Source organism: Phocoena phocoena, chromosome 5 (assembly GCF_963924675.1).
Source record: "Phocoena phocoena chromosome 5, mPhoPho1.1, whole genome shotgun sequence".
NCBI lineage: Eukaryota > Metazoa > Chordata > Mammalia > Artiodactyla > Phocoenidae > Phocoena > Phocoena phocoena.
In genome coordinates this window covers 49,205,631-49,219,194 of record NC_089223.1, presented here as the reverse complement: position 1 = coordinate 49,219,194, position 13,564 = coordinate 49,205,631, and positions in this window count along the sequence as shown.

Below are 13,564 nucleotides of genomic sequence, written 5' to 3'. Positions count from 1 at the left end.
ACCCCAATGTTCACTGCAGCACTATTTATAGTAGCCAGGACATGGAAGCAACCTAAATGTCCATCAACAGAGGAATGGATAAAGAAGATGTGGTACATATATACAATGGAATATTATTCAGCCATAAAAAGGAATGAAACTGTGTCACTTGCAGAGATGTGGATGGACCTAGAGACTGTCAGAGTGAAGTAAGTCAGAAAGAGAAAAATAAATATCATCTATTAACTCATATATGTGGAATCTAGAGAAATTGTATAGATTATCTTATTTGCAAAGCAGAAACAGAGACACAGACGTAGAGAACAAACCTATGGATACCAGGGGGGAAGAAGGATGGGATAAATTGGGAAATTGGGATTGACATATATACACTACTATGTATAAAATAGGTAACTAACGAAAACCTGCTGTATAGCACAGGGAACTCTACTCAGTGCTCTGTGGTGACCTAAATGGGAAGGAAATCTAAAAAAGAGGGGATATATGTATACATATAGCTGATTCACTTTGCTGTACAGCAGAAACTAACACAACGTTGTAAAGAACTATACTCCAATAAAAATTAATTTTAAAAAAACCAAAAAAAACCAAATGAAGCCAGCCCAAGATAAGAGTTAATATTATACTTTCACTCGGAATGTAAAGAGCAAGAATCTTTGAGTGAGCAGTTTTGCTCCAAAATTAGAAATTAATGAGACTAAGTTTTTACAACTATTCAAAAAATATGAGATTAAGGTTTTTTAAATGTATCTCAAGGATTATATCATTACCAGTATAGTTTAGCTTTCTGTTAAAATATTTTGATTAAAACACTGTAACCAAAACTTTTTAACATCATGAACTGAGGGCAAAAGTGAGATATAGGTGCCAAAAAAGCTAAGCTTCTTGCTGTGTCTATTCTAGGTTGGTAAGAACACCTGGTGCAGGTCCTGAGTGCAGGTGGTGAGAGGATCTCTGTTATGTAAACAGTAAGTGGTCGACTTCCCAAATGGCACCTGGGAGTTTGAATAATGCCACCTTCCTACACCCATGTCTTTGACAGTGCCCTCCCACAGTGATGCTGGGCTTGACAATGTGACATACTTTGGCCAATGGGAAGTACAGGCTTGACTCAAACAAATACTTGAAAAAAGTATTTGCACATTTCCTTTTCCTTTCTTGGAACACTGTCTCTGCCATGACAACATGCCAGGGCTATCCTAGTGGAGGGATGTGAGAGACACATGAGGAGTCAGCTCAGCCAAGGCTCTCTCAGATCAATCAGGTCCAGCCAACCTAATAGCTAATTTCAGACTATGAGCAAGCCTACCTGGCATCAGTCAAGCCCAGCCGAGATCTTCAGAGCCCACCTGCTGACGTATAACCTGGTGAAAAAAAATAAATGGTTATTGTTGTTTATAATTTCTAACTAACATACCCCTCAAAGTGGTCTTCTTAGGTTCACCAACATGGCAGGTGCTGGGCAGTGGTCTCTCTCTCCCAACCTCCACTCCTGTTTCTTGGACAAATGTTCCAAGATAGTTTTCTAAACTTCTGGGCTGAGGTCTTCTTCACTTATTTTTCCTACCCACAGTTCTCTGTCTAGTTTTTGTTTTGTCACTACTTCCTAATCCTTCTATCCCTATCTCCTAGTCAATTAATTCTCCTTTTTGCTCTCTTAATAGATATTGATTGTACATCATAACCAGACACAAATGATTACCCAAAAAACTGGTTTGCCTTTCCTTGAAGGCAAAGAGAGAGGCTTAATTTTCAAATGCTCTCAGAAGTGAAGATAGCACTTTGGTGTTGGGATGGGAATAATAGAACTGGGGAGAAAACTGAGGCTCTTTGAATGCTCAGATCTTTTGAATGCACCATAAAGAGTATGAAAAACAAAAAGGATAACCAAATTCTATCCTTCTGTACAAGTACTCTTTTCAGGTATGTGTAATCATGTTAACACCAATAACTCATATTTTAAAGACTCCATCCTGCTATGAAGTTTCACACGTTTATGTTTACTAATGCTCAAAGAGTATGTCACATGTATCACAACCATTCTGTCAGCTGCGCTAACTACCTGGAATCTGACCCATTCTTCCGGCTCCTCTGCACTCACTGATGTCCGCTGCCTGTGAAGTTATTTGAGGCAGTACAGTGGGAAGCCCAGAAAGAATTCTAATGATTGTGCCAAGACTATTACCTCCTGACTCTCTTGATATTATCGACCTCAGAGTGCTATATTTGAGTGGGGGTGAGAAGTGGAATATTCTTCTTCCTACTACTGTTTCATATCCAAATGCCTGTGTGCTGCCAACAAAGGCTCCTTGTCTCAAGGTCAGGATTTTGCTTGAAGTTTCCCTTTCCGTTAAGTCTTAGAAATAAGTCCACGACACTGTGTTGGGAGACTAATATTACATCAGATACCTTGCTGCCTTCTGTGTCTCCCATTTTATCCCACTTTCCTCTTTTTTGGCAGTCAGTCTCTCCCATACTAATCAACTCATGCAAACAGATAAATTCAGACCACCCACTATATTAGCTCATTAAATTTTCTGTGTTTGCATGAGTCTCAGTGACAGATGCCACTTGGGCTCAAGGTGGGATGGGACCCCCCACCCTTTATATTGCCTTAGGAGAGCTTTAATATGCTGTTACTGCAGACATTACATTAATACTATTCTTTTGTCTTCATTCTCTCACCACATGATCAGATCATCATAGAAAATGGATTGGTCTGAGTTGTTTCCAATATCCCAGTTAAAGTTTTTAGTCATCATCTCTCTGGGCTTAAACTGTGAAGAGAGAAGGGAACTCAACTTCCTACATCTCTGCTCCCAACAAACCTACCACGCCTGCACAGTGTCTGGCACATGGAAGGCATTTAGTATCTATCTGATGAATGAAGGAATGTGCAAACTCCTCCCTACCCATCCACAACTTCAGTTCCAAGGAACATGAAAGAAGAAGAAGTGGAAAAAAGAAAAAAATAGGCAACAATGAATAGTTCAAGTTGCATGGTGCCCAAACACTCAATGCAGGAGAGGGTGTGATAGTTGCTCCAGGCATCAGTAAGTACTGGTTGGAATTCTTCAGAATAAACATCAAGTTGAGATATAAAGTAAAGATAGAATGCAGTGCCTTCTTTCGCAGTGCCTTCTTTCAAATAATCCTCAACATTTGAAGGAATATGTTGACATGTTTATCCACATCTGCCTTACCTGACACCATGACCAAGAAACTAGGAAGTCTATTTGATTTCTAAAATACGGTATTTGGAAACGAATTTTTGTTGTTGTTAATCAAGATTAAATTTATTTTGCCAATGACCAAAATGAAATTAACCGTATTTGTAGGGGCTAGAGTACAGTTGACTCTCAAACAACTTGGGGGTTAGGGGTGCCAACCCCCTATGCAGTCGAAAATCTGTACCTTACAGCCACCCTCCATATACCAGGATCCTCCTTATCCATGGATTCAGCCAACTAAGTATCATATAGTACTGTAGTATTTACTACTGAAAAAATTCCAGGTATAAGAAGACCTGCGCAGTTCAAACCCACCTTGTTCAAGGGTCAACTGTACTCATTTTTAAAGGCCCAGTCTCCCAGTAGGTGGCGCTATAATGCTTTTAGACTGCACAAACCATCCTGTTTCCTCTTTCTAAATCCTCGCACAGTAACTGGAACTGTTGAAGCTTAGACTAGAGTTTTCTTGCCCTGATATTTGTTTGGTACATTGGTTCTCAGCCTTCATTGTGCGTCAAAATCATTTATGTTGTTTTTTTAAAGTTGCAGGTACTTAGGGATGTGCCTAGGAAATGGATATATTTTTTAAAGTACTCCAGTGATTCTGTTTTACAGCCAAGATTAATAACCACTGAGCTGGTAGAGGAAAGGAGACACATTCAGAGGTAAAACTATAGAGAAGCAGTAATATAAAATAAAAGCCTTTTATTACAAGCATTTGTGAATTTCATTTCATAACACAAAACAATGAACTGCAAACACAATGTTTCTCATTTACAAAAACGTTCTTCTTTGCTTAATTTTTGGAAAATAATAAATTTTGTTTTTTTAAAAAAAATCGCTATCTCAGGCCTAAGATGTGTTGAATTTTTAAGGGGAACCATATATTACAGACAATATGTTAGTGTAGTCTTTTGTCTTTCACTGTTCCTTCCTTCTTCAAAGAAGTTGAAATTTGCTGAAGCAGCAAATGAATACAATGATTTCTGGAAGCTCTTCCCAGTTGTCCATTAACGAGCACTTCTCATTTTCTGCAGCAGTCAATAGACAGACCACTACCAGACAGATAAAGGTGATCTTATTGTAAATGCATAAGAAGAACAAGGCAAGGGTGGCAGCCACTTCAAATCAGCCTCAATTTCCCCTTGATTTGTGGTTATCATGGTGTGGGGCCTTTAGGGACTTTCCACCCCCTCACTTGTTCCCGTAAACCAATTCTTCTCCCTATCGTGCGCCACTCCTTCTCCCTATCGAAACCAATTCTTCTCCCTATCGTGCGCCACTCCTTCTCCTTATCGAAACCAATTCTTGGAGTTTTTCAGTTGACGGGGACTTGCCAGACAGCGGGTAATTTTCCAGTTGCCCGTAACAGGTATACGCCCTAACCGCCACAATGAACAGACAACTATAACGGCCAGAAGGTGGGACAAAAGTTCCTAAGCCAATGAATTCAAAAGTCACCACATTTACCCAATCATTGTGAGAATATACCCGCCCTATGAGTAAATAAACCTATAAAAAGTATGTGATTCCGCTTTTAGGGGTTCCCCATCGGCCTCCTGCGTGAGGTTCAGGGAACCCCGGTGCATCGGCTCCTAATAAACCTCTTGCGTGTTGCAACGGCTCTCGACTCTTGGCGGTTCTTGGGCGAGTTGGAATCCCTCGTAGACCGCTTGGGTCTAACATTTGGGGGCTCGTCCGGGATCCCCACTCGCCCCCGGGTCACAAGAACATCGGGAGTCGGAGGTATCAGGTAGGCTCGAGCCCAATTGTCTGTTTGTTTGTCGTTTGTTTGTTGCTAGCCGCCATTAGGAAAAAGCCGTGCGAACCGGCTTGCTGTGGAATCTGTATTGGACTCCTGGCTAGGCAGACGTGCCGAAAGCTGGTGTCCACGGGCCCCGGGGGACGCCCTGGTGGTCCATCTGGAAGGAGAAACAAATTTTGTCTCCCCTTCATCTGGTTCTGGCAGGTTATATAAGCTGCCATCTGAATTTGAGTTGGTTTCGGGTTTAAGTTCGCGGCGGCTGGTTCTGGCAGGTTATATAAGCTGCCATCTGAATTTGAGTTGGTTTCGGGTTTAAGTTCGCGGCGGCAATATCAATGTGTGTCTTTTGAAATTTTATTGTTTTTCTGTACTATTATCTTTCTTTTGACGGACGACAATGGGACAAACTATGACGACTCCTCTTTCTCTTACCCTAAGCCACTGGACCGAAGTTAGGGCTAGGGCCCACAACCTTTCGGTAGAAGTAAGGAAAGGAAAATGGCAAACGCTGTGTACCTCTGAGTGGCCTACATTTCAGACAGGGTGGCCACCTGAAGGATCTTTTTTGTTAGATAAGGTTGGGCTAGTCAAGTCTAGGGTCTTTAACACAGGACCCCACGGACACCCAGACCAGATACCATATATCTTGGTCTGGGAAGATCTAGTTCTCTCCCCGCCTCCGTGGGTCCGGCCCTTTGTTTCCTCAACAGGCACGTCTGCATGCGCTCCAGCACAATCGGAGATATTGGCCCTGAAGAAAACCCCAGACACGGAAAAGTCATCTGCTGCCCCGGACCCGCCAAAGGCGATATATCCTGACCTGCAGTCTGATTTGCTTCTTCTAGATTCCCCACCTCCTTATCCTCCGGCCCTAAATCCCATGTCGCCCCTAGGACCCCCAGCTTCACAACCCTCCGCACCAGTAGGGCCACCTGTTATGGCGGAAAGGGGGGGTCCCTCGGCGGGCACCAGAAGCCGGAGGGCTGTTTCCCCGGATTCTACTGCTTTACCCCTTAGAGAATATGGCCCCCCCGATAACCACGGGAATAGGCCCCTTCAATACTGGCCCTTTTCCTCCGCAGATCTTTATAATTGGAAGATGCATAACCCTACTTTCTCTGAAAACCCACAGGCTCTTACTGCTCTAATAGAGTCTCTTGTCTTCTCCCACCAACCCACCTGGGATGATTGTCAACAGCTCCTCCAGACTCTCCTCACAACTGAGGAGAGGCAACGGGTTCTCCTGGAGGCTAGAAAGAATGTGTTAGGCGCCAATGGACAACCTACCCAGTTGCCTAATGAGATTGATGCCGGTTTTCCACTCGTCAGGCCGAATTGGGACTTTAATACCCTGGAAGGTAAGGAGCACCTGAAAATGTATCGCCAGGCTCTGGTGGCGGGTCTCCATGGAGCGGCCAGGCGCCCCACGAATTTGGCTAAGGTAAGAGAGGTAACTCAGGGGCCCCAGGAATCGCCAACCGTGTTCCTAGAACGCTTAATGGATGCTTTTAGACGATTCACTCCTTATGATCCAACCTCTGAGGAACATAAGGCCACCATAGCAATGGCCTTTATTGACCAGGCGGCCCCTGATATTAGAAAGAAGTTACAAAGGCTGGATGGCCTACAAGGTTTCTCCCTTCAGGACTTAGTAAAAGAGGCAGATAAGGTATATAATAAGAGGGAGACAGAGGAAGAAAGGGAAGAAAGAAAGCAGAAGGAACAAGAGGCTCGTGAGGTAAGACGAGATAAGAGGCAAGAAAGACATTTGAGTAAGATACTGGCCACTGTAGTCAGAGGAGGAAACAGTAGAGACAGAAATAGACAGGAAGGGCGAACAACGGATAGAAGGCGGCCATTAGACAAGGACCAATGTGCCTACTGTAAAGAAAAAGGTCATTGGGCAAGAGAATGCCCTAAAAAAAGGAACGGGGGAAGGCCAACCAGAGATAAAATCTTAACATTGGAAGAGGAAGATTAGGGAAGTCAGGGCTCGGACCCTCTCCCCGAGCCCAGGGTAACTCTTAAAGTGGAGGGGGAACCCGTCCAGTTCTTGGTGGACACCGGAGCCCAGCACTCAGTCCTCCTTCATTCGAAGGGCCCCCTTTCAACTAAAAGGTCATGGGTCCAGGGGGCCACTGGAAATAAGCAGTACTCATGGACCACCCGAAGGACAGTAGATCTTGGGGTGGGACGAGTAACCCACTCATTCTTGGTCATACCTGAGTGCCCATACCCTCTGCTAGGTAGAGACTTACTCTCTAAGGTGGGGGCCCAAATCCACTTTCAACCAGAAGGGCCCACCATAACTGACAACCAAGGGAGATTACTCCAAATCTTGACCATGAAACTGGAAGATGAACACAGGATATATGAAACACCCTCGCCTCCACAAGCTGACATGCAGGATTGGATGACTAGGTTTCCACAGGCTTGGGCAGAAACTGCCGGTATGGGAATGGCAAAATATCGGCCCCCTGTGGTGGTAGAACTTAAAACAACCGCCACCCCAGTGACGGTCCGCCAATACCCCATGAGTAAAGAAGCCCGAGATGGCATCCGTCCTCAAATACAAAGGTTACTGGAATTAGGGATCCTGGTAAGGTGCCAATCTGCATGGAATACCCCTCTTTTGCCAGTTAAAAAGCCAGGAACTAATAATTACCGACCGGTACAAGACCTACGAGAGGTAAATAAGCGGGTGATGGACCTCCACCCCACGGTACCCAACCCCTACAACCTCTTAAGTACTCTTCCACCTCAGCACACTTGGTACACTGTTTTGGATCTTAAAGATGCTTTCTTTTGCCTGAGACTTTCTTCTCTCAGTCAGCCTTACTTTGCCTTCGAGTGGAAGGATCCAGCCTCTGGGATGTCAGGCCAGCTGACATGGACTCGCCTGCCACAAGGATTCAAGAACTCCCCCACCATTTTTGATGAGGCTCTCCACCAGGATTTGGCATCTTATAGAGAATCCAATCCCCAGGTAACTCTACTTCAATATGTCGATGATATTCTTTTAGCTGCTGAAACCCAAGAGGACTGCATCAAGGGAACTGAGAGGCTGTTAACAGAACTGGAAACATTGGGATATCGGGCTTCAGCAAAGAAAGCACAAATATGTCAACGACAGGTTAGTTACCTGGGGTACTTGTTAAAAGGAGGACAGAGATGGCTTTCGGAAAGCAGGAAAGACACTGTTGCCCGGATACCGGCCCCCAAGAGTCCCAAACAAGTTAGGGAATTTTTGGGGACGGCCGGATTTTGTAGGCTATGGATTCCGGGGTTTGCTGAATTAGCAGCCCCTTTATATCCCCTGACCAAAAATGGCATCCCTTTTGCTTGGGGTGATAAAGAACAACGGGCTTTTGACCGAATTAAACGAGCCCTACTATCAGCCCCGGCTCTGGGGCTACCAGATGTTACTAAGCCTTTTCATCTGTACGTGGCCGAGAATAAAGGCATCGCAAAGGGAGTACTAACTCAGAAACTGGGCCCCTGGAATCGCCCGGTTGCGTACCTATCAAAGAAATTGGATCCTGTGGCAGCAGGATGGCCCGCCTGTTTAAAAATAATCGCCGCGGTGGCCGCTTTGGTCAAAGATGCTGACAAACTGACTTTGGGGCAGAACCTAACGATAACAGCCCCCCATACATTAGAAAGTGTAATTCGCCAGCCACCCGACAGATGGCTAACAAATGCCAGGATGACTCATTACCAAGCCCTGCTGTTAAACTCAGATCGTATTAAGTTTACCTCAGCCACAGGACTCAACCCGGCCACCTTGCTACCCGACCCTGACCTGGAAAGCACTACCGTCATCCATGATTGTCAGGAAGTACTGGCTGCAGCACACCGTAGCAGACCAGACTTGATGGATCAGCCCCTCCCCAACGCCGACGTTACCTGGTTTACTGACGGAAGCAGTTTCCTAGAGAAAGGTAAGCGTCGGGCGGGAGCTGCCGTGGTAGACGGGAAAGAGGTCATCTGGGCAGCCGCATTACCGCAAGGGACATCGGCCCAACGGGCTGAACTAATCGCCATGACTAGAGCATTGGAACTAGCAGAAAACAAAAAGGTAAACATCTATACGGACAGTAGGTACGCATTTGCTACCGCCCATGTCCATGGGGCCATTTACCAACAAAGAGGGTTGCTCACCTCGGCGGGCAAAGAAATTAAAAACAAAGAAGAAATAGTGGCACTGCTAGCTGCCCTCATGCTCCCCACTAAAGTCAGCATCATTCATTGCCCCGGACACCAGAAGGACAATACCCCGGTGACAAGAGGCAACAACATGGCAGATAGGGTGGCACGAGAAGTGGCTCTACGGGAAATCATACTAGAACTATCAGATGAGAGTCCTGGGAAACCAAATGATAGGGGAACAATTACCCCAGCCATAACTAAAGGAACATTATCTCCTCAACAAGCAAAATCCATGCTACAACAGATTCACAGATGGACACACTTGGGAACCAAGAAGATGGTATCCCTATTACATAAGACAGGTTATGATACCTCTGGATTAACCAAAATAGCTGAGCAGATTGCACGAGAGTGCATTCCATGCCAACAGGTAAACTCCCATAAAGGAAAACTTGAGGTCGGAAAAAGGCTCAGAGGAGACCGCCCAGGAGCCTATTGGGAGGTCGACTTCACTGAAATATGCCCTGGAAGGTACGGTAACAGGTATCTTCTAGTTTTTATAGATACCTTCTCAGGATGGGTAGAAGCTTTCCCGACGAAGAAGGAGACAGCTACTGTGGTGGCCAAAAAGATCTTAGAAGAAATTTTCCCCCGGTTCGGGGCACCAAAGGTAATAGGATCAGATAATGGTCCCGCCTTCGTCGCCCAGGTAAGTCAGGGTGTGGCCAAATACCTGGGGACTGATTGGAAATTACATTGTGCCTATAGACCCCAGAGTTCAGGACAGGTAGAGAGAATGAATAGAACTCTAAAAGAGACCCTAACTAAATTGTCCATAGAGACTGGCGGTACAGATTGGACGGTGCTCCTTCCCTTAGCCCTGTTCCGGGCTAGAAATACCCCCTCCCGCTATTATCTTACTCCATTTGAAATACTATACGGGGCCCCACCTCCTCTTTTTACGCTAAGGGAGAAATTAAGTCCTGACTGCCAGAATAACACTGACTTATATGCTAGGCTGTTGGGACTCCAGTTGGTCCAAAAGGAGGTGTGGTCCCAGCTGGCAGAGGCTTACCGACCAGGAACACCAGCAGAGGCTCATCCCTTCCAAGTCGGAGATTCCGTGTACGTCCGTCGGCACCGAACCCAGACTCTAGAGCCTCGGTGGAAAGGACCATACATCGTCCTGCTCACCACCCCCACGGCTATAAAGGTAGACGGCATCGCTGCGTGGATCCACGCTTCACACGTGAAGGCCGCACCAGCATCTGCAACATCGGAATGGCGAGCCCAAAAGACCAGCAACCCACTCAAGCTCAAGCTTCTGCGATCATCAGATTTATAACTTTAACTTTGTTACCCCTACTGACTGTGAGTAATTTTAGTCCTCACCTGCCCCAGCATTTAACCTGGCAGGTAATTTCCCAAACTGGAGATGTAATATGGTCTGTTAGCCATACTGCTGCTCCTTGGACCTGGTGGCCAGACCTTTTCCCCGATGTTTGTAAATTAGCCATAGGAGCTCCCAATTGGGACACAGCACACTCCCATGATCGTCAAATTGCCCCATCCATACCCGGTCGGGCCGGCCAATACGGCTGCCAAAACTCGGGTACGCGACAGAAACTTAGCAACCCTACCTTTTATGTATGCCCGGGATTTCATCGCCATAGGTCCCTAAATTATCAATGTGGGGGAAAGGAACATTTTTATTGTAAAAGCTGGGGGTGTGAAACCACAGGAGACACCTATTGGAAGCCCACCTCTGGCTGGGACTTTATTAAGGTGACAGCCAATTATACACACCCAACCAACCCCTTAACTTATAGGCCTAAATGTACTAAATGGTGCCATCCCCTTAAGATCTCTTTTAGTGAACCAGGAAAAAAGGATAAAAACTGGATAAATGGCCATTCATGGGGAATCAGGTTTTATAAAGAAGGATATAATGATGGATTACTAATGACCATCAAACTAAAAATTGAAACCCCTACTCCAGTTCCTATAAGCCCCAACCCTGAGATAGGGCACTCTTCGCTACCTTTGGTCCCTCCCACAGCGTTACCAGAGATAAGAAACCAAACTTCTGAGCCAAAAGGAATAACAATCAAGCCCAAGACCCCCCGGGACCGAATGCTCTCATTGGTCCAGGCGGCTTTTGAGGTTTTAAATGCCACAAACCCGGAGGCTACCAAATCATGTTGGCTTTGCTATGCTGCTCCTCCCCCTTATTATGATGCTATAGGATATAATTCTAATTATAATAATGTTAACACTCCAGATCAATGTCGATGGAAACAAGAAGGAAATAGTAAATTGACCCTGGCCTCAATATTAGGAAACGGTACATGTGTAGGAACGCCCCCCTCGTCCCACCGACATCTTTGTGCCAATTTAAGCCTCCCACAGGGCTCAGGGTATCTCCTCCCTCCTCCGGATGGATGGTGGGCATGTAACACAGGATTGACCCCCTGCATTTCTTTAGAGGTCCTTAAAGCTTCAACCGATTTTTGTGTGTTAGTTCAGCTGGTCCCCAGACTCATTTATCATTCAGATTCATCCTTTCTAGATGAATATGAGGGCAGAGGAAGGTTTAAGAGGGAACCCATAACACTCACCCTGGCTGTACTCCTAGGACTAGGAATGGCAGCCGGGGTAGGAACGGGTACAACAGCCCTCATCCAACAACCCCACTATTATGATGCCTTAAGGCAAGCTGTAGATGTTGACCTCCGGGCATTAGAAAGTTCCATAACTCAGTTAAAAGAATCCCTCACCTCGCTTTCAGAGGTGGTAATGCAAAACAGGAGGGGATTAGATCTGCTGTTCCTTAAGGAGGGCGGACTATGTGCTGCACTAAAAGAAGAATGCTGTTTTTATATTGATCATTCTGGGGCTATTACCAAAACTATGGACAAACTTAGGGAGCGCCTGGACAAAAGACAACAGGAAAGGGAAAATCAAAAAGGATGGTTTCAATCATGGTTTGATAAATCTCCCTGGCTTACTACTTTAGTTTCCACCTTGTTAGGGCCCCTCATTATTTTATTGTTGCTTTTAACTTTTGGACCATGCATTCTGAATCGCCTGATAGCCTTTATTAGAGAACGCATTAGTACGGTACAAGTTTTAATGCTAAGGCAACAATACCAAAACTCGCAAAAAGAAACTGAAATTCCATGATTGAAATTAGTTACAAAAAAAAAGGGGGGAATGTGGGGCCTTTAGGGACTTTCCACCCCCTCACTTGTTCCCGTAAACCAATTCTTCTCCCTATCGTGCGCCACTCCTTCTCCCTATCGAAACCAATTCTTCTCCCTATCGTGCGCCACTCCTTCTCCTTATCGAAACCAATTCTTGGAGTTTTTCAGTTGACGGGGACTTGCCAGACAGCGGGTAATTTTCCAGTTGCCCGTAACAGGTATACGCCCTAACCGCCACAATGAACAGACAACTATAACGGCCAGAAGGTGGGACAAAAGTTCCTAAGCCAATGAATTCAAAAGTCACCACATTTACCCAATCATTGTGAGAATATACCCGCCCTATGAGTAAATAAACCTATAAAAAGTATGTGATTCCGCTTTTAGGGGTTCCCCATCGGCCTCCTGCGTGAGGTTCAGGGAACCCCGGTGCATCGGCTCCTAATAAACCTCTTGCGTGTTGCAACGGCTCTCGACTCTTGGCGGTTCTTGGGCGAGTTGGAATCCCTCGTAGACCGCTTGGGTCTAACAATGGTTGTGTAGGAAACATTCAAAATGTCATTTCCACCATGACATCTCCAGTAGAGGCTCGTTTACTATGAAACTGATAGATAACCTTCTGGGCTCTCACTTGCACAGGCCACTCTAAGTCCCCATGAGGGACCCTAGAATTGTGGTTTTTAAAAAATTGCAAAATATGGGATATTTTTACTGCAAGTGGCTAAGACCACTGATTCTTTCCACTCCAACTTCTCCTCTGTCATACTTTCCCTTGTTTTGGGTGGTGTTGGAAGAGCCACAAGCCTTTCGGGGATCTAGCTTAGGGAGATTTGAGGACAGTGTTACTTTGGTTTAGTGGGATATAGTTATACGATGTACAGTCATTTCCGTGGATAGTTAAGGTATTGGTAGCAAGGAATCACATGCTAGTAAATGGCAGAGCTAAGACTTAGACCTGTCTTAGTCTGACCATATAATGCACTTAACACTTCCATTAGACTGCCCTTCATGTGCTTAGTGATCCATCAGCAGACCTTCTTATGACTGTCTATCTTCAAGCTCCTGTCAGGAAATGATAGTATGTCCCTACTCCTTTCTGGCTCCGAGAATTTTTTTTTTTTTTAACTTTTTGCTGCCTCGTATCTTACCAATACAACATACTTTATCCAAACTGGACTGCTTACACTTGCTGGAATAGAAGGTTGCTCAGTCTGTTC